Here is a 24,642-nt window from a genome sequence, read left to right as displayed (position 1 = left end):
GAGGACAAGGACTGGTCCAGAGGCAAGAGCTTGTGCTCAGGTCTGTGCCTAGCTTTTACACTGTTAATTATTCCACCCCATTGCTAATGGCAGGGGAGGGGCTTAGAGCTGTTTGTTGTTTTGATTGATTATCCCTCCCATCAATCCCTTAGTGAGGACTCAGTTCTAAACTTCCTAGGGAACACCCAGACATCCGGGGTTTTTCCTTGCTCCCAGGAAGACGCCTTTGTTCTGGATAGCAGCATCTTTGGGATGAGGATCTTCCAGCACCCATCTTGGAGGTTACTGATGTCCAAGTGGGTAGAAAACAAGACCCAGTGCACAGTGATGGATGCAGAGACAGACAAGGACCATGTGGGGATGTAGGACCAGATGGAAGTTGTGTGGACCCAAAAACAGGGCACAAGTTGCCCCAGTGACAGCACGAGACTGGCACAAGGCTCCGTGCATCAGCAAACCTAAATATGAAACGAGTCCTCAGTTAGCAAAGGTGGGGGTAGATATGGCCCAGGGACAGGTGTTGAGGAAGGTAGCACCCATTTGAGTGGGGGAATGGGGCTGGCAAGTCCGGCCCGTGCGGGGTCCCAGCAAAGGCAGGAGGGTTCCCGGGACTCTGAGAGAAAGAAGGGATGCAGGAGCTGGGGACCGGCCCCAAGCAGCAGGTACTCAGCCAAGGCCGGCAGGGCCCAGAAAGTCGGAGCGGGAAGGAAAGGTACCGGGCTCTGGAGCCCTGCCTGGAATCTACCACTTGGGCGACCTTGAGGCGGCCGAGCACGCTGCGCAGGTAGTTGGTGTCGCCACGCAGACCCGCCAGCCCGGGGCGCTGGCTCACCGGCTCGGGGGTGGGCTGGGAAGGACGGTGGCGCCCGAGATCACGGAAGTGGTCGAGGCCCCGCCTTTGAAGCCCTCCAGCCTCTCACCGCTCTGCCTGCTGCTTCCCGCCTCAGGCTGCCTAGGGCAGCGAGCTCCGGCAGCCAGGAGAGGGCGGGCTTAGCGGGTCCCGGCCTCACCGCCGCTTCCTGACTGACCTGCAGGCGCCGCCTCCTTGCGCCCGCCGCCTGGCTAAGCGCACGGCTCGGTCCCCTCGGGCTGGGCTCCCACCTCCGCAGCCGGAGTGAAGGAGACGCGAGTGGAAGAGAGCGGAAGGGAGCGGGCGGGGCAGGGCCGGCCGGAAGGGGTGGGAGCCAGTGCCCGCCAGCTCGCGGCTTCGCAGCTCGGCGACTTGTAGTTGGAGGGCCGCGGACCGTGGAGCCACAGAGGCGGAAACTTCGGACGCCATCGCCTCGGGACCCGCACTCACCTGCACCACGTGCTGGGGTCGGGTAGGTTCTTCCCCCGCTGGTGGTCCCGGCATATGCTAGCGGCCTAAGAGGGGGGAAGCTCGAAGTTGACTTAGGGATCGTGGAATTTGTTGCTCAAGGTTCTGCCTGGATTTTTCTCTGGAGCCTGAAAGGGACGGGATAGCATCTGTGCTCCTTTACTGGGCGCTTTGCAAAAAATCAGTTCTGAGTAAGGGCCAGTGCAGGAGTGGGACAGGGATGAGGTGTAGGAATGCGAGTGGGTCGCTTGGCTAGGGTCTGCACTGACAGACAAACTATCAGTATTTGTGAATAATGTCCGAAGTTCCGTATCTGCTCACCTGACCCAGAAGGGGCGCTGCCACAGTGATCCTCTCTGAGTAATGTTAGTTTCTCCTTTTAGCTAAAAAGCTTGTGCTATCTTTGTCTAAGCATCAAGTCAGGTTAAATACAGATTTTGCACGGAAAGACATTGATTAGGGACCAACTTGCAATTCCGTGTGAAGGCTAATTTTAAACTTAATAAACATTGATTTTCTAAGAATAATTGATTTGATGTTGAGTCCTTACACACCTCAAAGACAAGTTTCCCAAGCTTTAGGCACTGAGCAAGACATTTTAAGATGGCTTTATTATTATTATTCCTATTTTACAGGAGAGGAGATTAAGGCTCCAGAGCAGAAGTGGCTTGTCTAAGTTAACATGAATTGGTGGTTCCTAGTACCTAGGTTCCAACTTTTTTCACTATACTATTTTGTCTAATGTATAAATCAGAATTCAGACGGGCTTGTAAACTGCAAGCTGAGATGTAGTAAATATCATAACACCAAGGAATTTTCAATTTAAAGGGCTTCTCACCATTCCCTTACCGAATATGGGAAAGACAATGATGTTAATACTTTATTTGACTGACAAATATTTATTGGGCACTTACCATGTGCTAAGCAATATGCTAGGAACTGAGGATATGCTGCCAGTTAAAGGTTGACTGGCCGGATGTTCGCCCTGGTCCCTGCTCCCTCTCCAAACTCCAGTGAAATGACAGTTACAGGGATTTTTTAAGGGCATAAATCTTCTGGGGACACAGAACAGTAAAGGAGACAATGGCAACAAAATGTTGGAAGCTGGAAAGCAATTCCAAGTGATAACTGATTTAGAAGGTCTAAGAAAGCTAAACCCTAAACTTCAGTGGGAGAGGATGAAATGCAATCCAAGTTATATCACAGAATAAAAGACTTAGAAATGGGCAGCACCAAGTATGTCTAGAAGTGGGGATGAAAGCAGGAGTAAAAAAAAAGAGAATTGATGGAAAGTTTGTTCAAGAAGCAATTAGATTTCTGGTCCCCTCCCATGCTGCAGACCAATCCACCCCCATCCTAGCAGAAGGCTGAAGTTTTATTCTCTGGAAAAGGCAAAAAGTAGCCTGGTAGCTGGTGATCAGTAGGCACAGTGAGGGCATGGGAAGAATACAGAAAATACAGGTGGATTAGGTGAAAGTTTGCCTACTAATATTGAGACCTCAGACTTCTTTTCCTAGAACTTATTACCAAAGCCCACCTAGGCAGGGGTCCCTTCTCTGGGGAATATGAGTAGCCCAAGGGGAAAGACTTTAAAGATCCTGACAATTGAAGACCCTCAAGGTAGACCTGTTAGTGCACCCTACACTGAATCCCAAAGTTCAGAAAGCTCACCCACAAAAGCAGAACATTTAATGCATTCTGGAACCTGTGAAATGGGTGCCTCTGTCACTTCGGACTTCAAGGAGATACCCATACTGGGCACTTAAATACTCAATGCTATGATAGTACTCTTTTGAGTGGCTGTTCAAACTGGAAGAACAAAAACTAAACCTGTGTTAGTATCCACAGCTGTGAACAGGAACTTATATCCATTATCAGAGGGCAGGGGTCCACTATAATCTACCTGCCATATCTGTATGGGACTATCTCCTCACTTTACAACTTCTTCTTTCGTGGGCATCTGTAGTTGTTAATGGGATACCATATCACCAGGCTAGCTGCAGGAGGGTTTGAGTCCCCACATGTCCCATGTGGCTATGTAACCAGGTGGCCCATCCATCCATTGGATGGTATAAAACTCTTACTTGTGCTAGACTGTCTACAACATCATTTCCTGGGCTTATGAGAGGTTTATATCCTGCAACATAATAAAAAATTATGCTGCACTCTGGTTTTTGGGGTCACAAGCCCTTTCACAAATTTTCTCCTCGGAGAGGTCTTTTATAAAACATCCATTCTTGCTGCTCCCACTGGGCAGCCATAAAGTTAGTCTTTTGTACACAGCTCAACTATGTACACACAGTAAGGGGACTGGGTTCATGCATTATCACTAGCCACACAAGTCTCAGTTCAGCCCATTGGCTGCTTCAACCAAATCTGATTTCAAATCGAATGTCTTCTGTACCCACTCAGAATCCTACAGCAGTCCAAGACATCACCATGCCTTTGCTGAACCCATTGTTTACCAGGCATCAGCTGGTATAATGCCCATTCCATCTTTATACAGGCTAGGCTCTAAAGTCTGGGAACTAGGAAGCCCTTCGGTCAAGGGGTCAAATTGAAACTCTAATGGTCCTAACACATTCTTCAACTGTGCAGATGGGCTAGTGCTCAACGTTGCCCACTGTTCCAGATATGCACCCCATTTAGCCAATGTGGGCATCTGAGCCACCCCAGTTCTGGGGGCATTCAGCCATGAACATTCCCATCCTGCCACAGGGAGTGATGTTTGTACTAAGAATCACTGTGGTCCTGTAAGCACTTCACAGGCCTGAAGGGTGGCATACACTGCTGCTAACTGGTGCTTAATGAGAGAATAGCAGGGTTCTGCCCTTTTCCATAGTTGAGACCAGAGTCCTATAAGCACCCTGCATTTCCCATGTGTTTGCCAGAGGCCCCAGCTATATCAGCATCATGACAAGTAGCATCAATTTGAAAAGGCAGGGAATGGTCAATAACCTGCAAGGCCTGAACTTGACTAACTGCCTGCTAGGCAGCTTGAAAAAATGTTCATGGGCTTCAGTCCAATCCCAAATACTTCCCTTCTTCTGGAGGGCATACAAGGGGCAGAGTATCTGTACCAAATTATGTATAAACACCCTCCAATATATCATTAACAGGCCAGTAAATGCCAGTAACTGTTTCACAGTACTAGACCAGGGGTACACTTGTAACTTATCTATGAGTGCCTCAGGGATAACTTTTATCTTACCCAACCAAACAACTCCCAAAAGACCTTGGACCTTTGCTTCATTGACTGCCCAGCCCCATGTTGTCAGCCTTTCTCATAGGTCCTTAGCTGCTCCTTCTAAATCTGAAAGAGAATCAGAGGTTAGCATAATATAACAGGATTTATGCATCCAAGTAGAGAGATCCTGTGCAATCAAACCATGACAGATAGTTGGGCTATGAATATAACCTTGAGAAGCACCAAAAAGGTCCACTGGTATCCTTCCCACTTAAAGGAATATTGTTCTTGGCTCTCTGGTGCAATATCTACAGAGAAAAAAAGCATTAGCCAAATCCACCACATAGTGATATTGTCCCAACACATGTGATAGCTGATCCTTGATTTCAGTCACTGATGGGACTGCTGCAATTAAAGCTGGAGTCACTTTTTCAGTTCATGGTAATCTATTTTCATGTGCCATATTGCATCAGGCTTCTAGATAGGCCACATGGGGTCTATGTGCAGCCTCTGGTCCTCAGACTTCCCTAATCAGGTTCCTTGGCCCATTTGCCAATTTTCATAGTCATTGTCATCTGGTTCTGCCCATAAAACATCTCGTAAATGGGGAGGACATCCCATTAGTGATGGCTTTCCCCTGCAGCTTTGCATACTGCTGTTCTGGCTTCAACTCCTTCCAGAGAGCTAGTAACACTTCATTAGATTGCTGCTTTATCTTTATCTGGGCTCACACTGGCAACTATAATGTCTGCCCACATTTGCAGTTGAGAGACTTTCAGTGGCTTCAGGGACATGCTCCTCCAGGCCTGCGTTGGAGAATCACGGCCACCAGATACCAAAGGCCCAAAGGGAGCCACATCCTACCCCCATCATTCACTGTCAGGTTCACCAGGGCTGAAGTTCCACTCACCATGCTCAGAATATCCTGCCAACTATGCCAAATGTTGGGGTTGTTTCTTCTTAGACACTTGGTTCCAATTCTAAATTTTTAGAGTTGCCTGTATTTAACTGAGAAAAATAGAAAAAATAAAGAAGGGTAGATAAAAAAGAAAGAAAAAAGCAAAAAACAAAAAGCTAAAAACAGGAAGAGAAAACAAAAATGAAAAACAGGAAAAGGAATAAAGAAAAAAGGAAGAGAAGAGAAAGTAAAAAAGAAAAATGAGAGTGGACACATTTGAGAAACATGGAGGCTCTCAGGAGATAACTCTTAGGCACCCTGCAGCTCTAGACCTAGTTCAAATTTCAGGCACACAGGCTCCTAAACATAGTCATCTATATCAAGGGCTCATCATTGTACCATCCTTCTTCACTGGTCTTTGCCTTTGCACTTGGAGGATTGTTGTTCCACTGAGGAACGTGACAGAGCTGGATTGGTGTATCCTCAGGAGACTTGACTCTCTGGACTGGCCATAAGCTAGCTGTGCCCTGAGGCTCAGCAGAGTTGCAACTCCTACTCTCTGGTATATTGGACTTACCCAGGTCAGCTAACAGGGAGGTGAACATGGTCAACCACCACACTAGGGAATTGAGAGTGTCTGCAACTCCAAGCAGGGGATTCACACCGATCAACCATGTGGGATCTAAGCTACCTCTCAATATACAGGTGTAATGGACATCACTATCCCAGGGTCCACAGGATGGAGGAATAAAATATGGATTAGAGTGTACTTACTGGTATTCTACTATAAAACGACTGTGACTAGTAATGGAAGAAACTGCAGCATTGATGTGGAGAAAGTGGCCACAGTAATTGCTGATGACAGGAAGAGGGAAGAAGAGATGTGATGTGGGGGGAATTTTCAGGACTTGGAGTTGTCCTAAATGATATTTCAGGGACAGATGCTGGACATTATATATCCTGCCATAACCCATGGAATGTACAGGGGGAGAGTGTAAACTACAGTGTAAACTATAATCTATGCAGTGCAGCAGTGCTACAAAATTTATTTACTGAAGGCAATGAATGTGCCACAATGATGAAATTGGTTGTTGATGTGGAAGGAGTGGGGTGGGGTGGGGTGTGGCATATATTGGAACCTCATATTTTTAATGTAACATTTTTTGTGATCTATGCATCTTCAAAAAATACAATAATAATTGAAATTAAAAAAAAGAACAAAGAACAAGGAAAAAATAATGAAGAAAAAAGCCTCCACCTTAAGTCACTTGCTTTTGGCTAGGCTTCTTCTCATCAGCCAACATGCTCTCCATTCAATCACTCCATGGCCTACCTCTCCATAGGTACTCAGGGGAGAAAAAGGAAAAAATAACAGGCTTCCCTCTCAAGCCTCTGAGCTCTGACTGGTACCTTCCTTTCTAGCCAGATCACCCCAATGCCAGTCAGTTCCCCAGTGCCCATCTGAGCACTCCAGCTCTGTCCTGGTTGCCCCATGCCCTGCTGCTCTTCCAGTGCCTATCTAGGCTTGCCTACACTGGACTGATCTCATCACAGTGTGCTACTTGCCTTTTGTCCATTAGGACATCTAGTTGCTGGCCTAATTGCTTCACGGCCTGCTGCTCCTGGGTGTCCAGCTTTACCCTTCACTGGATTGATCCATGAAATTCCCACCACTCCCCTGGTACTTGGCTGGGTAACCCCTCTCCATCTTCCCTCTCTAATCATCTCAATGACCCTGTGACTTCCCTTGCCTACTTTCTGCAGCTTCTGGAGGAGACATGCAGCCAGAATTACCTACTGTGCATTGTTGTATTTCTACTTAAGGTTTTTTGAGGCTTAGGTGTTAGGTGGGCATGTAAATTACAATTGTTATATTTTCATGGTGTATTGATCTTTCATTATTAAAGGACACTCTTTGTCTGTAGTAATATTTATTTTCCTTTCTGCTGGACTCTTTCAGCTCTCCTATATGTATATACTCAGCCTCAGATTAAGCTAGACGCTTATAGGTAATTGGGGAAAATCTAGTTTAAGAAGAAAATTGAGATTTTCTGCCTTGCCAATCTAGGGAAAATAATTTCTGTTTGGCCATAGTCATCCATTCCTTATTCCACATTCATGTGCTAACAGCCATGCTGAGCCTCCATATATTCTGCAATGCACCTGTCCTTGTCCCTGCTCACTACTGTTGCATCATCCTTCACAACTACCCCCACTCACATTCTTCTTTACAGATACAGTGAACTACACTCTTTCCATAAGGATTTTATGCTTATTCTTGCTTTGGGGCCTTTTCACTGGCTGTTCCCACATCCCACAAGCATATGGTGGACAACTTCTTGATCTCAAGGTCTCAACACAGTGATCCCTTCAACATGGGATCTCTGTGTCACAAGGCCAGGGGAATTCCCCTCCTCTGCACCTGCCCTCCATGGGACTCCACATATGCTACATTTGCTTCTTTGTCGACTTCCTTCACTAAACTGGGAAAATCTTATGACAGCATGGAGGTGTTTTAATTGAAGTTTTACTCTCAGGAAGTAACCCAGAGCTGGATACTGAGGAAACTTTAATTGTTAAAAGAATTAGTGAACAATTTATTGTAAGTAAATGAATATGTAACATCATGGGCTCTGAGAACCTAGAGAGTAATTAGAGGTCTTCTGCAACCTTCCATGAATCAGATCACTGTCTTTTGAGACTAGGGCACAATGCATCCCCTCTCTGAGTTATTGACATTGTCCAGTCACAAGAATATGCTCAACATGATAAAGGACATATATGAAAAGCCCACAACTAACATTCTACTTAATGGTGACAGACCAAATGCTTTCCTTCTGAGATCAGGAAGAAGACAAGGATACCCACTGCCACCACTATTATTCAAAATTGTACTGGAAATTCTTGCCAGAGTAATTAAGCACGAAAAAGAAATAAATGGCACTCAAGTTGGAAAAGAAGTCAGACTTTCCATATTTGTAGATGATGTGATCTGGGCACAAAATCAACACCCATAGATCAGTTGTGAGTCTGTACAATTTAAATAACAAAATATCTAGTAATAAATTTAATGAAGGATTAAAAGATTTATACACAGAAAACTATAAAACATTGTTAAAAGAAATCAAAGAAGATCTAATTAAGTGGAAGGGCATTCTTGTTCATGCACTAGAAGACTAAATATTGTTAAGATGTCAATCCTACCCAAAGCAATTTATACATTCAACACAACCCCAATTACAACAACTTTCTTTAAAGAAAAGGAAAAGCAAATCATCAAATTTATAGGAAGAATAAGGAGCCCAGACTAGCCAAAGTCATCTTGAAATAGAAGAATGAAGTTGCAAGACACATTTCCCAACCTTAATCAGAAGAGAATAGGACAGACATATAGAACAATGGAATAGAATTGAGAGACAGAATTCAATCATCACATTTATGGCCAACTGATTTTTGACAATGAGGCAAAGACCACTCAATTGGGAAAGAATAATCTCTTCAATAAATGTTGCTGGGAAAACTGGATCTCCATTTAAAAAAATGGATAAACAATACTTCATATCTTATACAAAAATCAGTTCAAAATTAAGAAAACCTAACTATAAGAGAATTATCAAACTCAGACTTAAATATAGACAAGCATCTTCCAGACCTTGTGTTTAGCAATGGTTTCTTAGTCTTTACACCCAAAGCACAAGTAACAAAATAAAAAAAAAAAAAAAGATAAACCCCAACAAAATAAAAAACTCTTGCCCCCAAAATTATTTTATCATGAAAATAAAATAACAACTTGTAAACTGGGAGAAACTATTTCAAAACCATATATCTGATAATGGTTTAATATCTAGAATCTTATAAACAAAACCTTTAATATAACAACAAAAATTCAAATCACCCAGTTAGAAAATGAGCAAAAGACCTGGTGACATCTTTTTTTAAAAAAGATTTATTTTTTATTTCTCTTTCCTTCCCCCCAGTTGTCTGCTCTCTGTGTCCTTTCAGTGGCACTGGGAATCTGTGTCTCTTTTTTGTTGCATCATCTTGCTGCATGAGCTCTGTGTGTGTGGCCCACTCCTGGGCAGGCTGTACTTTTTTCACTTGGGGCAGCTCTCCTTACAGGGTGCACTCCTTATGCATGGGGCTCCCCTTTGTGGGGGACACCCCAGTGTGGCACAGCACTCTTGCATGCATCAGCACTGCACATGGGCCAGCTTCACCAAATGGGTCAGGAGGCCATGGGTTTGAACCTTGGACCTCCCATGTGGTAGGTGGATGCTCTATCCATTGAGCCAAGTCTGCTTTCCTTGACTTGATATCTTTTCAAAGAAAATGTACAAATGGCCTGAAAGCACATACAAGGATGTCCAACATCATTTTCTATAAGGAAATGCAAATCAAAACCACACTGAGATACACTGTTTCACACCCATTAGAATGGATGCTATTTTTGTTTGCTAGCAGTGGACCAGGCAATATACCAGAAATGGGCTGACTTTTACAGTGGGTATTTATTAATCTTAAAGCTTACAGTTCTGAGGCCAAGAGAATGCCCAAATCAAGGCATCATCAGGTGATACTTTCTCCCAAACTGCAGCTGTGGGTGATTAGACACATGGCAGCATTGGCTCTTCTCTCCCCTTGCCTCTGGGCCTCATTGCTTTCAACTTCTGGCTAAAGTGGCTTCCTCTCAAATCTGGGTTCTCCTTATTTCAGCTTCTCACAACTGGGGCCTTCTCTTTCATCTTCTGGGCATTTCTCACAGAGCTTCATGTGTTTCTGCATGCTTCTCCCATTTAAAAAGTTCGCCAATAAGAAGATGAAGGCCCACCTGAGGCCATACAAAATAATAATAGGCCTTTAACTGAAGTAATTTAATCAAAGGCTCCCACTTATAGTTGATTCAACACAATCCTAATCCAAGCCAACAAACTTCTTTGCACATATGGAAATGGATTCATTCTAATAACATAATTTTCTGGGATCACAAAAGAATCAAACTGCCATAAATGCTATTAAAAATAGAAATTTACAAGTTCTGTAGAGAATACAGTGAAATAAGAACACTCGTTCAATATTGATGATAATGCAAAATGGTGCAGCCACTGTGGTAAACAGTTTGGTGGTTTCTCAAAAAGTTAACTATAGAATTACCATATGACCCTACAATCTGACTACTAAGTATATTTCCAAAAGTCCCAAAGTAGGGACTCAGAGAGATATTTTCACAGTGATATTATTGGCAGCATCATTCACAGTTGCAAAAAAAGGCAGGCAACACAAGTGTCCATCAAACAAAGAATGGATAAACAAAATGTGGCATATATATATACAATGGAATATTATTTGGTTGTAAAATGGAAGGAAGTTTTGACCCAGGCGACAGCCTGGATGGACATTGAAGATATCATGTTGAGGATACAAAAGGTCAATATTGTATTATCATACTGATTTTAAAAGAAGCAAGATTATAGAGTCAGAATCTAGAATATCAGTTACCAGGGGATGGGTCAGAGATAGGGAATGTGAAGTTAAGGCTTAAAATGTACAGGGTTCCTATTCAGAATGATGGAAATGTTTTGGCAATGAACAGCGGTGATGTGAACATAATTAACAGCACTGAAATATTTATATGAATGTGGCTAAAAGGGGAATTGTTAGTTTATATCTATGGTAAAAGAATGAAAAATATGTTTTATAAACCCATGGAACTGTGCTACAGAAACAGTGAATGTTACCTTAAACCATGGACATAGTTAATAGTGTAGTTATAAAAACATGCTTTCATTAATTGTAACAGATATTCCACATCAATGCAAGCTGTTAACCATGTTGTGGTATATGGGAATTCTCTATTTCATGTATGATTGTTATGTAAACACATAACATCTCTAATAAAGAAAAAATGGTATGGACATCAAATAAAGAAAAAATGGTACGGACAGCAAATAAAAGAAATTTTTTCATGAAAAATATCAAGTAATTTATGAATTTAAAAAATAGTCACAATATGATCATGCCTTAAATCATTAATATGTGCAATTAAAGTTGTGAATGAATAGCACAAGCTGCCTCAGAAAGAAGGCAAAGCCTCATTGCTTGACCAATGTTTACTGAGCTCCTCTAATGTCCCAGAAGCAGATGCTGCCATGCCCCAAACAAGGATGTCTGCATTGCTGGAGAATCAGTCCCCCTTAAAGTTTCTGGATTCTTAATTTAGTGATTTTTTTTTGCCTGTCTATGAGCCAATTACAAATTTATGAATATTGTTTTCTTTTGCTTTCATTTTCAGGATAAGTACTATGTAAATTGTGAATTTAGAAACAGAGGATTCACCATCTAACCTATTTTTACTTTATTGAACAAGACAACATGTGCACAAATAGGTAAGCAAGTAAATTTTGGTTGATTGCATAATTATTCCTGATTCCTTGCGCTGATATATCTTTGTCCTTTGCCACATGGGACTCTAAAGTTTCTCTCCCTAGAAGCAATGTACATGTTTTTCACTCATTGATTTGGACTTGGCTTGTGGCATGTGAGGAGAAGTGAAAGGTATCAGTTTGAACAGAGGTCTTAAGGGGTATTACAAGTTACCACTAAGCTCTCTTGTAGGTTTGAATCCAGCATGAAAAATACTTATCCTGAGAAGCTCACTGGCTGGAGAAGAACAAAAACACTTGTAGGAGATCTGAACTGAACCTGTGGCTTGAAGCCAAGCCCATGTGAAATCAGCATAGCTGTTCCACCTGACCTGAAACATGTGTAAATGAGGAAGAAATGGCCACAGAAGTTTTAAAAAGAAATATTGACATTAAACTCCCTAAATCTGATGAAAAATATTAATATACAGATCAAAGAAACAGATCAAACCAATGTAGGTTAAAAATAGAGATCAACCCATAGGTAAATCATAGCCAAAATATTGAAAACCAAAGAAAATGAGAGCTTTGAAAGCAGAAAGAAAAAAAAAATGATTCACCACATTCAGAGGAACATCAAGATGATTAGTAGCTGACATCAACAATGAATGCAACAAGAGAGTAGGTTGATCAGAGTTATAACAAAGCAAAATCAAGATTTTAATATTCAGCATAAGTATTTTACAGAAATGAAGACAAAATTGTTATATGCAAATATTACTTCTTTCAATAAATGGATCTTAATTCTCTTCCCCTCCAGTATGCCTGGATTTAGTGACTCACTTGCAAAGAAGAGAGTATTTAAAGAAAACACGATAACTTCATAGTACAAAAATCTGCTCATTACCACCTTAGCCAAGCAAACAAGATAACATCACCAGTGATAAGTCAAATTGACAGCTGGTACCCACTGAATTGATGAGAAGGGCATGTCACTTCTGTTTTGCTCTTCCCCAAAATCAATAAACTCAGTCTAGTAATGAGAAACTATCAGACAAACCCACATTTAGGACAAAATTACTAATCATGATTAGTATTCTTCAATATTGTCCAGGTCATGTGAGACAAAGAAAGGTTGAGAAACTGTCACAGAGCAGAAACTAAAGAGATGTGATGATGAAATGCAACATCAACTCCTAAATCACTTTGAAATCTCTTAGTTATAAAAACTCATTTGTATTTAATATTTTCTCCCTTTGGTCAAGGTCTTTCTCCAAATGCATCACTAATCAGTGCTTGGTAATAATTCCTTGTTGTATGTGGGAATCAAAGGCATGGTGGTGCTGTCTCCATGGTTACACTGTTAACACAGGAATGCAGAAAGTAAACAGGACTGAAGCTGTCTGGGGCAGGGAGAAATATGAGAAAACACACTTTGTAGTCTGAGAAAGCACTATGACCTTGTACTCTGAGATAAGATTTTAATCCTGCAGTTTGTGAGACTTCTTAGAGTGCAGCTGCATGCTATCACTTGTGCTTACAGTAACTTGAGTATATATAATGCTATTTGGAAATAATAAAGTTGTTTGATGAGCTTGAGGATTCAATGGTCTCAGAACCCCTGATCCCAATCTCTCTTTGTCTTTCATTCCTGATACACTTTGGGCCGACATTCTGGCAAGTGGCACCCAATGTGGGACCTGAAGAAGTAAGTCTTCCGTAATCATATCAGGAACCCACAGAAAAGACCTCTTCGAGGGTCAAGTGAGATATCCAAAGCAGAGTGACTCGAGTCTACAAGATTAAGTAAGTAAATAACATTTCCACATAGTTATCAGGGTATGGGAAGTCAAATGGGATGTCTAGAAGAATATTCTCAAATGTTAAAAACTTTATTAAATACTACAGGGTGCCAGTTAGAACAGCTGTTTTGTCAGAACTCTTTGCTTTAGTTCAAAAACATTGTTGGTCTCAACCACAAGGTAAAAATCTTTTGAATTTAAAACAGTGGAAACAAATGAAGACTTTACAAAGAGCATATCAAAAGGGAGAATCTTCCATTGTCAGTTTGGGCTTTAGGCCAGCATATAGCAGCTACTTTAGATCCTTTATAGTCTGAAGAAGGAGAGAAAGATGAAATTACTGTATTTTCTAAGTCCATAAGTAAAATTGAAATAAAAGAACGTAAATTAGAATAAGAATGAGCTTGAGGTGAATGGGGAACCATCAGGTTTTTCCCCTTATCCTGATATTAGCACTTTCATAAACAAAAGCTCAGTGAAGTGTCATGATGAAATATCTTCTGTGTATCCAGTAAAACCCTCTGCTCCTACTGAATTGCCTTCTCTTACTAAGCCTAAGTTAGAAATATTTTCAGATGCTGCTGATGCTTTGCCTTATGTTAATAAGATTGTTCCTATTCCAACTCTACAAACACCCTTGATGTGATGTTTATTGAAGGGATCTAGACAGGGGGACCCCAAAGCTATGTAATTATTATCTTCTTTCCCAGTAACATTACATGGAATACCACCAGATATAAATAATCTGCAAGGGGGTGTTGAGTTTCATCCTGAGCCAGTACCTTTTAAACTATTGAAAGATTTAAAACAGGCAAAAATACTAAATAAAGTCTTTGTTAATGAAATCAAGCTTGTAAGAGAACTCTCTGTTAAAGTGTTAACTAAGATGGGAAAACTATTCTGGCAGCAACTCTGTAAACCCCCTGTTGTCTGCATGATAATGTAACTGTGGGCTAGTGGGGGTTAATAGAATTAAACCAAAGGAAGAGGAGAAAAATGTTGCAACATTGGTGTTCAGTTTGGTTTCCATGCTAATTCTGATTGGGCCTATTTAACCAAATTAGTACAAAATTTTTTATCAAGATGTTAAAAGGAATTTTTGGTTTTAAATCAATAGTTTACTCCTGAACTTCAAGTCTCAGTGTACTCTTATGGAGTAGTAATCTAAAAAATTTGTGTTGTCTGTCTAAAACTGCTAAATAAAAGCTTAACTGCATTTATGCTGCTCAAGTTATCCTAACTGATTGCTGATTACTGATAAAAGTGTTTCCAAGAACAGCATACATGTTACAGGTAACATGAATTCCAAAAGAAATCTTAAAAGCAGTAAAATTTAAGATGTGAAATGATGGAGAACTTAAAAACAGCTATACCAGAAAAGTAAGAATTATGAGTCAAACTGTAAACTTTATGTTTCTATTGGTCTGTTGTATGTGTTTTGTGTTTGTCTGTTTGTTCAATGTCAGTGTATATTTTAAAACCTCTGGATGGTAGTATAAATTGATAAATAAAAATTTCTAAAAAAGCTCTATTCAAATGGCCAAAAATTAAATAAGCACTTATATTAATGCATAAGTCTAAATGTTAATGAGATCTCTACAATGATAAAAATTGTGAAATTACTATAAGTGTCTTCATAAAAAATAGTTCTTGCCTAGATTGAAATGAATAGCTTATTTTTCTTCAAAAGATAAAATGAAGGATGTAAAACTTAAATGAATATTAAAGAAGGTAAAAAGTTTGTAAGAGTGCTGACTGAAATTTAATAAGTTGTTTAAAAAAAGTGTGTTTTGTCCTAAAATAGGCTGGTTTTCATAAAATCAGAATGAACATATGCAGGACAGGACTTAAATGCGTGTGGCAAATGGAAGAAGGTATTGTGGTAACTTTAAGTAAGGAAATGTGTTCTGTGAAGGTAAAATTTGTCTTGAAATAATATAATTATAGTCTATATAGTTATAAATAATTATAAGAAGTTTATGGAAGCATTGTTTGAATTAAAGTTTACATGACTAATTCCAAGAAGTCATTATTAAACAAACTGAATTGATAATAACAAAAAGTAATTTTATAAAAGGAAAAGTTGTTGGCAGCCAGCCTCCCCTGCCAACTTGTTTCTAAAGACTGTTTCTAGTATTGCAAGCTACTAAATATTTGAAATAAAGAAAAGTTATATTTGGATATAACCAAACTGAATTATTAGAAGTTTGTTTAGTGTTAATGGTAATTGTATGTTGTAAGAAGTTTGCTTGGAGACAGTTTCCAAAATCATTCTGGTAACTTAAGTATGTAGGTTGTATAGAATGTGTTTTTATTATTACAGAAACAGGAAATAATTTTGTCCTAAAATAAAATTATTGGTTATTAAGATAGAGTAAAATGTGGGACAAAACCTGAATGAATACTGAAAGTACAGAAGGTTCACAGAAAGGGATTTTTATGGTTAATGTTGAGCAAGATTTGATGGGTCTATCTATAAAGTTTTAAAAGCTTTAATATCAAATAATGTACTGATGCAAAGTTAAAACTTTGTTCTTTCTCAAAGTTTCTCAAGTTATTACTTTGTTTTAGTAAAAGTTTATAAAGAGTTTTTATCCTGAGTAATCAGTATACAAAGAAAGTCTGTTTTATCAAAATAGCTTCTTGTGCTTTAACCTTATCATTTTCAAAGGAATATAATGTTCAAACCTGCTTTCTCAAGGTCAAATCCTGAAAAGTGTCTTTTTATTTTAAACTCTTGCAAAAGATTTATTCTTTTAACTTACAAAAAGGAAAGTAGTAAAATAGCTGAGTTCCTTTAATATGCTATAAGTCAAATGGAAAGTGTTTAAAAGTATTATACAATTAAATGGAATTCTTTAACCCTCTGTTAATTAAAGTTGTATGAGTAAAAAGTTCATATGAATACTTAAAGATTGCATAAAATTCCTGAAAATTTACCATTGTTTCAGCATAATATTAAACAAAAGTATTTACTAAATTATGGCAGGCTGCTCTTTCTAATTTTATTGGGTTACTTAATACACATTTACCATCAAATAAATATCTAACTTTTTCAAAACACAGCCTTTATTACCAATGTAATAGTATGGGACCAATCTATAAAACATGCTAGTATATATTTTACAGATGGAAATGGAAAAGGAAAAGCTGGATATTATGGACCCACTAAAAAATTATTGATATTAAACAAACCTCACCCCAAAAAGCAGAAGTGTCAGCCATTATTCAATTACTTTCTGATGTACATGAACCCATTAATATAGTAGCTGATTCTGCCTATATTTGTTATACTGTTAACCATATTGAAACTGCTTATCTTTCTCAAAGTATGGAGATTGATTTACTTTTGGCAGATTAGCATACATCCATGTAACTATAAATACTTGTAGTGGATTTACTTAGGTTTCTGCTATGACTGGAGAAACTGTAAGACATGTTATTCATCATTGTCTGGCTACTATGGCTATTAAGGGTGTGTCTAATAAAATAAAAACTGACAATAGAAAATCATTTTCTAACTTCTATAAAGCAGGGAGTATCCAACATAATACTAAAATCCCCTATAATCCCTGAAGGCTGGCTCCAAATCAGATTTGGCAGATGAATGTCACACATGTTCCAACTTTTGGTAAATTGCAATATGTTCATGTTTGCATTAACACTTATTCTCGCTTTCTCTGGGCTACAGTGCATAGTGGGGAAAGATTTTGTCATGTTTGTTCACATTTTTTATCTGCCTTTGCAGTCATGGGATGCCCTGCACAAATCAAAACTTATAATGGTCTGGCTTAATCTGGCAAACAATTTGCAACATTTTGCTCTAAATATTCCATTGCTCGTGTCACAGGAATTCCTTACAATCTTACAGGCCAAGCAATAGTTGAATGCAGCCATCATACTCTGAAGCATATGCTTTTAAAACAAAAAGGTGGAGATGATGGCATTATTGTACTGAAGGACCAATTGGCAAAAGCTTTATTTACTTTAAATTTTCTTAATGTATATGATTCAATGACACCTGCAGAACATCACTTTGAAAAGTGTCTAACATCAATAATGGACACTAGAGATGAACATCAGCCAGTATTCTGGAAAGATATCTTAAGTAATGAGTGGAAAACAGGCAGGATCAAGGTATGGGGGTGAGGCTATGCTCTTGTCATTACAGAAAATGGGGAATAGATTTGGCTGCCTGCAAAGAGGATTAAATTGAGAACTGAAGAAAAAGAACAGAGAAGTAGAATGCCTTTTGCTGATTATGGTGATGGTCATCATGAGTAAAGGAAAAGAATATGAAAATTATACATATTGGGCTTATATACCTAACCCTCCATTAACATGAGCTTTGGAGGGATCCATCTTTCCCAATCTTCCTGAATAAAACATATATTTCCTGGGCCTATTGATAATAGGTTACCATCCAAACCTCAGGAAGATGGATAGAAAATGTATAATTTAATGCTTCCTTTTGATTATAGACTATTGTGTATTGGAAAAAGTCCCCTTTGCATGCAGATAAAAAATCAAACTATGGCAATTATGAAAGTTAATGGTACCAAGTTATTAGTAACTTTGTTCTCTTCATACAATTCAGTTGTGAATAAAAGGCAAACTTACATTTGTCCACCCCGAGGTTATGACAATAAAGAAGGATGGCAAGAATGTCATATAGGAAGAGGATCTGTCATTTTTAATGATTCCTTTGGAATAGTATGGGAGAGTGCCCCTATGGGGACTCTGAAAAAATATAGCTGCAGATTTATATGTTATGGTCTTAATAGTAGAGGTCAACAAGTTAGTAATATGCAATATCCCTTTTCAGAACCTCTGTATGTGAATAAACAAATGGTATACACCAAGAATTATAGTATATGGAGATATAGAGGAAAACGGATACTCACTCCATGGATAAATGATACCTATAATCTAAATATACATAAAAACTTATGGAAAGTATTTTTGGGAACTGCCCCTACTTATGAATGGACTGGTAACTTACAGTCTAACCAGCCAATATTTACAATTAAATCAAGCCTATCAATTAAGAGCATGTGTTAGAGATCCATATGTGTTTATCACTGGAAAAATAACTATAAAGGACAATGTTTTGTTTTATAAAAGTGGTGCCTTGTATACATGTCTGTCAGAAAATGTATTGCAGAATGGAGATATCATCACAATGGTCAGAAGATGAGGTATATGGATTCCCATCTGAATGAACCAAATTTGGCAGTCATCACCTGAAAGTCAGTTGCTGCTTCACATGGCACAAGAGATCCTGAAGCAGACAAAAAGATTTGTTGGACTTTTAATAATTAGCATAATGGAACTGATTGGAATCATTACAGATGCTGCAACCACTGCTGTAGCTTTGCATGAGACTGTTCAGACTCAACAGTATGTGCATGATTGGCATAAGAATACTAGTGATTTATGGCATAATCAAGAACATATTGATGAATAATTAAATAACAGAGTTAATGATTTAGAATCAGCAATTTTATATCTGGGAGATCAAGTGTATAACTTAAATATGTTTAGATGATTGAAATGTGATTGGAATGAGAGTAATTTTTGTATTACCCCACTTGCTTACAATGCTTCAATGATTGAATGGGAAAAGATTAAAAATAATATAATAGGTCATAAAACTAACATATCCTTAGAAATAGTAGAACTGCAGAAAAAGATATTAGAAATGTCTCATAATCAGATTTATGTAGCTGATGATAAGGATATCTTGAATGATCTGATTTCTCATGTTAATAAGTTTAATCTGGTGAATTGGTGAAAATATCAACATTTTTTATCAGTACTAGGAGTAGGACTCTGTGTGTTGGTCTTGTTGCTCATTGTTATTGCCTGCCTGGGAAAATGTGTTCAGAGAAGACTGCACAGCATGGATGCTATAGGGCAAGCCAATAATTTGGTGCTTGCTAAAACCTTGCAAAAAAGATCCCCATGGTCAGAGTGGTAGTCAGTGACTACCTGGTAGTCAGTGACAGGTAAGACTCTCAGAGGAGGGCAACCTAAGACAGGCACAGCCATCCTGACTAAAATAAAAATGGGGAAATGTGGGAAACAAAGGCATGGTGGTGCTGTTTCCATGGTTAACACTGTTAACACAGGAATGCAGAAAGTAAACAGGACTGAAGCTGTCTGGGGCAGGGAGCAATATGAGAAACACACTTTGTAGTCTAAGAAAGCAGTATGACCTTGTACTCTGAGATAAGATTTTAGTCCTGCAGTTTGTGAGAATTTTTAGAGTGCAGCTGCATGCTATTGCTTGTGCTTACAGTGACTTGAGTATATATAATGCTATTTGGAAATAATAAAGTTGTCTGGTGAGCTTGAGGATTCAGTGGTCTGAGAACTCTTGATCCCAATCTCTCTTTGTCTTTCATTCCCAATACCCTTCAGGCCGACATTCCAACAGTGGTGCCAGGGAGGCTCATTCCTGGGTGTCATGTCCCATACTGAAGGAAAAGTAGTGCATTTGTATGATGAGTTTGGCTTCAAGAGAGGCCACATTTGAGCAACAGTGAGGCTTTCAGGAGGCAGCTCAGGCAATATATAATGCTAGGTTAAGTTTCAGTTTCACAAGGAAAGGTTTGAATGTACAATCATCAATATCAAGAGTAACAGTCTGTCTTCCATTGTAGGCATGGCCCATGTACTCAGGGGATTCTTACCACTCTATTAATGAATATAGGCAGACTTCCCAGGATAGGTATTCAATATTCTTTCAGTTATTGTGTGGCTTTCTACCCACTGAGACAATACCCCATGACCACTTGAACATATTCATATGCCATAGAGACATGCCCCAGGTTCACCCCTCCCCACACATACCCTACATCAGTGATGTTCTTCCCCTGCCACAATTGTGAACCTTCTGCAATTGAAAACCTCCCCAAAAGCAAAGCCAAAAAAGCATGTAAAAATAAAATAAAATAATAATAATTAAAAATAGCAAACAAAATAAAAAAATAAATATTTTTTCCTTGTGTCTTTTATCACTGTAAGGTCTGTTTTCTTTTATGTACTGTGACAATTTCTTCTACATGTTCCCCCAGTGCTTTTTTTTTTTTCACTTTATCTTTAAGGAAGCTTTAGGGTTTAGAAAAGTCATATAGTAAATATAGGAGATTCTCTCCCTTCCACTCTCCTTTATTCATAATATTTTACATGTGCATGGTACATTTGTTACAAATTATGTATAGATATTGAAGCATTGCTACTATGTTCAATGGTTTACATGATGGTTTACATTTTGTGCCGTACACTTTCATAGGTTTTGACTAAATTTAAAATGGTGTGTATCTGTAATTGTGTGATCATGTTGAACAATTCCAATACCCTACAAATGTCCTATGTTGCCTCTCGCCTCCCCTCCCCTTCTCTTCCCTTCCCTCCCCTCTCCATTTTCTATTCTTCCCTACCCCTCCCCTCAGAAACTATGGTAACCACTAAGTTTCAATTTTTGTAGAATAAGGCTCACTGCAGAGGTTATACTTATGCATGCCTCAATAGGAACTCATTGACTACCACAGTAAATAGTGCCTCAAACTGCAGGGCTCCTGGGGGCTCTAGAGACATCTAGACATTACCGGCAGGGTAGACAATCTCAGGAACTCATCATCCCATCAGTGGGTCTTACTTTAGAATGTGTGCTTCCCAATGTAACACAGAATCATTTATAAATTCCCTACATGTAGTTGCTCTTCTGCCCCATTTAGCTGAACTATAATTAATGCTATATTCATTAAGTATATGTCCCTGAAACTTAAATATTGAAGCTGTTTGAAGAGCACATGAGACTGCTGCATGTTCTTTGCAATGTATACTATTTCTTCTGTAACCTAATACTGTTTAAAAATAGAAAATTTTTCTTTTAAAACTGAGGTGAAATAAACACAATCCATGATTTTAAATACAACAGAGAGCTTTTTGGCAATACTTATCTTTCAAGAAATACTAAAGAAACTCCCAAAGATTAAAGTAAATGACATCAAATGGTACCAAGAGCACTGGGCTAGTAGTAATAAGTTCATAGCTATAAAAGTGTGTTACATGCATTTCTTTTTGTTTTCCTAATTAAAAAAAAATGAATAAGTTACCATTATTCAAAATAGAGTAATAATGGACTTGAATTATGAATAAAAATAAGGTCAATATAAATGATTTCTTTTAAAATTTTATGAATTTGCATTTTATCCCCACAGCAAATGGGGGAGAGCATGAGTTCATCTGATCTTAGGTAAGTTTGTGCATTTATTGGGACTGTTTTATTGATGTTGAAAATTGCTATGTAACCTTCTTAACTCAAAATATTTAAGAAAATAATCCATCTATGATACAATACTTAAAAATAATATAATGATAAAATGAATAGAAAATAAGTGTTTCCCTTAACATTTATTCGATTTCACATATATGTAAAAATCTACAAAACTCTCCCTTCACATTGATCTCTAAACTAATGTACAAGAATTAAATGATATTCATACCATCTTTTCTGTGTCCATGTCTTACATGTGTGCAGGTGTGAATAGTAATTTCCTTGTAAGTATCCCTAATGGTCCTTGATGTAGATCATAATCTCCTGAGAGCTAGTGCTGGTTGTTTGGATTCATTCCTGACTCAAGTAGTTGCAAAGTAAACATATTCCCTCATGACAGCTGTGTTTGAGTGTGGCATAAAAGCTCACCCAAAGGGTGTGGAGTAGTCCATTAGGTCTCTTTCATGATCTATGTATTGGGGAAATAATGAGAGCAATCTTCAGATGCCATGAGGATATAGGCATCAGATTCAGAGGAGGTGCCAGGTTGGAAGAGGTTTAAATTTCCCAGTATTTTCCATCTCTGGGACAGATATGAACAGGATAAAGATTTCAAAGCAGGATAATTGCAAATCCAGTATTTATGGTTAGTCAGTGTGTAAGAGACTATTTCAGCTAATGTATGTATAGAATGGACATCTGTGTAAATATCCAAAGGTATGGGGTGATGATTTGGCTTTAATATGCCATGTACTCTTTTGGAGGGCAAGAGGGTCAGACATTGTTAGGGTAGGAGAGAATGAGGAGGGAATATTGATGACAAATAATGACAAAGGGGAGGTAAACAGAGTGGAGAGGCACATGTAGATGCACATTAGGAGGTCAGAAGAATTCTCCTGTTTTACCTAGAAGAGCACATAGCAGGACACCTAACTAAGGCCACCTGTTAGGCAAGAGGTGCTATTAGAAGGAACCTTAATTTTGTAAGCAATTGAGATTTATTGGACTAGGTCTCACAGGTACTTAATGTGGAAAAAATTAGTATTACGATCAGGTGGCGTAAATAAAATTACAATTTTAAATTACACCAAGTAAGTTTGTGTCACAGTGCAAACAAACTGCACTTTCTGGAAAATCACTCAGTCTGGTGGGTCTCACGTTTTAAAACAGGTCTTGACAGACAGTGTGATTAGTCACTGAAAAATTGAGGATGTAAGGGTCAGTTATGGATGGTGAAAACTCTCCCAGCTCAGGTATAGTTTGGACTCCTGACAATTGTTTAGGATACAGGGGTAAGTCATCTCCAACAGTGAATTCTTGGGCTAGGGAACTATTGTGTGTGATGATATCTGTAACAGTGATCTCCTGGGCTGGGATAATGTCAAATAGGATGTGGAACATGGGTATCTTTCCCAGATGGACACACACCAGGATTTTTAGCTCTATGGCATTAAAGAGGCTGAGATGGTTGTAGAAATTTTCCCTTATGGACATTTTATTTAGCACTCAGAATCTCCTTCATATTCATCATTGTTGAATGAGACCATTCACCTTTCAGCTCATACTACTTTAACTCAAGTCATAATCAGTTTTAGGCACAAAGGTTTTATTTTTCTCTCAAACTCAAGTTTTAACTATTTGATGTTACTGCTATAGCAAGCAGATTTTGTTGAAGTATGTATTGAATAGTTTCCCTCTGTTAGTGCAAGTTAATATCCTTTCCTTAAAAAAAAGTTAGACATTTTTCATTTTAAATTTTATTTTCGTCAGGGAAAATACTAAGACAAGGTACATAATTAAATTTAAACTACAAATTCCAAACCCATCAGATATCTGGTGGCATTCCACTATCACAGGCTCCACTAACAGGCCATTGGGCTACAAGTGCTGAGTTCTGTTTGGCACATCATATGCAGCCACTCATAACTTCTTCATCACATTGTCCTTTTTGCTAATAGAGTTGTCTAGTAGCTTTACCAGGAGCAGGATTTAAGGCTGCTATAGTAGTTTTTCATATTTTGCATAATAAATTGTGGCACAATAATCATGATATAACAATTGATCAGCAAAATGCATAAAATTATTTTACATTATTTGATTATCCTACAAAAATATTCACATAATTTTTTAAAGAAATTAAATTTATTTTTACATGTTAATAAAGAATAAATTCATGCAAAGCTTACAGTCAGTGGTATTTGGGGTAATCATATATTTGTACATTCACCCCAATCATTCCCAAAGCACTTTCATTATTCCAAAAATAATAATAAAACATGAACAAAACTCATCACCTCTTAATCTCTATGTCTAGCCTGCCATACGTAGTTCCTATTTTTTTTCTTTTCTCTAGTATATTTGCATTTATATTTTGTAAAAACTGTCTTATATATGCAATATCACCCATATTCATATTTTACATGAGGTTTTACTATCTTATACATCCCATGTTACAGTTTTTAGCCTTCATTCTAGAAATATACATGACCTTAGACTTTCCCTTTCAATCACTGTCATACCCATATAATAGCACTGCTAGTTAAAACATCATGATACGCTTTCACCGTTTCTATTCATTTCTAAAAATTTACAAAAAAAATCTTTTTTTAACCAATTTTTCACAGATTAACCCTCAGTTTTCCAGTCTCTACCTTTCTTATATTTTCTGGTGACCTATATTCTAATTATTAACTCCATGAGTATACATAAAATATTTAGTTCATAATAGCACAATAATACATGATTTGTCCTTTTGTATCTGGCTTTCTTCACTCAACATAATGTCCTTCAGGTT

At 38.5% G+C, this 24,642-nt stretch overlaps 1 long non-coding RNA gene across 1 annotated transcript; it reads left to right on the top strand.

The window, feature by feature from the left end:
- The first annotated feature begins 1,185 nt into the window (after positions 1–1,185).
- LOC131274634 (uncharacterized) lies at positions 1,186–21,735 on the top strand. Its single transcript, XR_009181926.2, has 3 exons — positions 1,186–1,322; positions 11,693–13,568; positions 18,715–21,735. It is a non-coding gene; the product is annotated as an uncharacterized lncRNA (long non-coding RNA).
- Positions 21,736–24,642: the final 2,907 nt, after the last annotated feature.

This window comes from Dasypus novemcinctus, chromosome 19, assembly GCF_030445035.2.
Source record: "Dasypus novemcinctus isolate mDasNov1 chromosome 19, mDasNov1.1.hap2, whole genome shotgun sequence".
NCBI classification, from domain to species: domain Eukaryota; kingdom Metazoa; phylum Chordata; class Mammalia; order Cingulata; family Dasypodidae; genus Dasypus; species Dasypus novemcinctus.
This window is presented reverse-complemented; position numbering and strand designations above follow the sequence as displayed.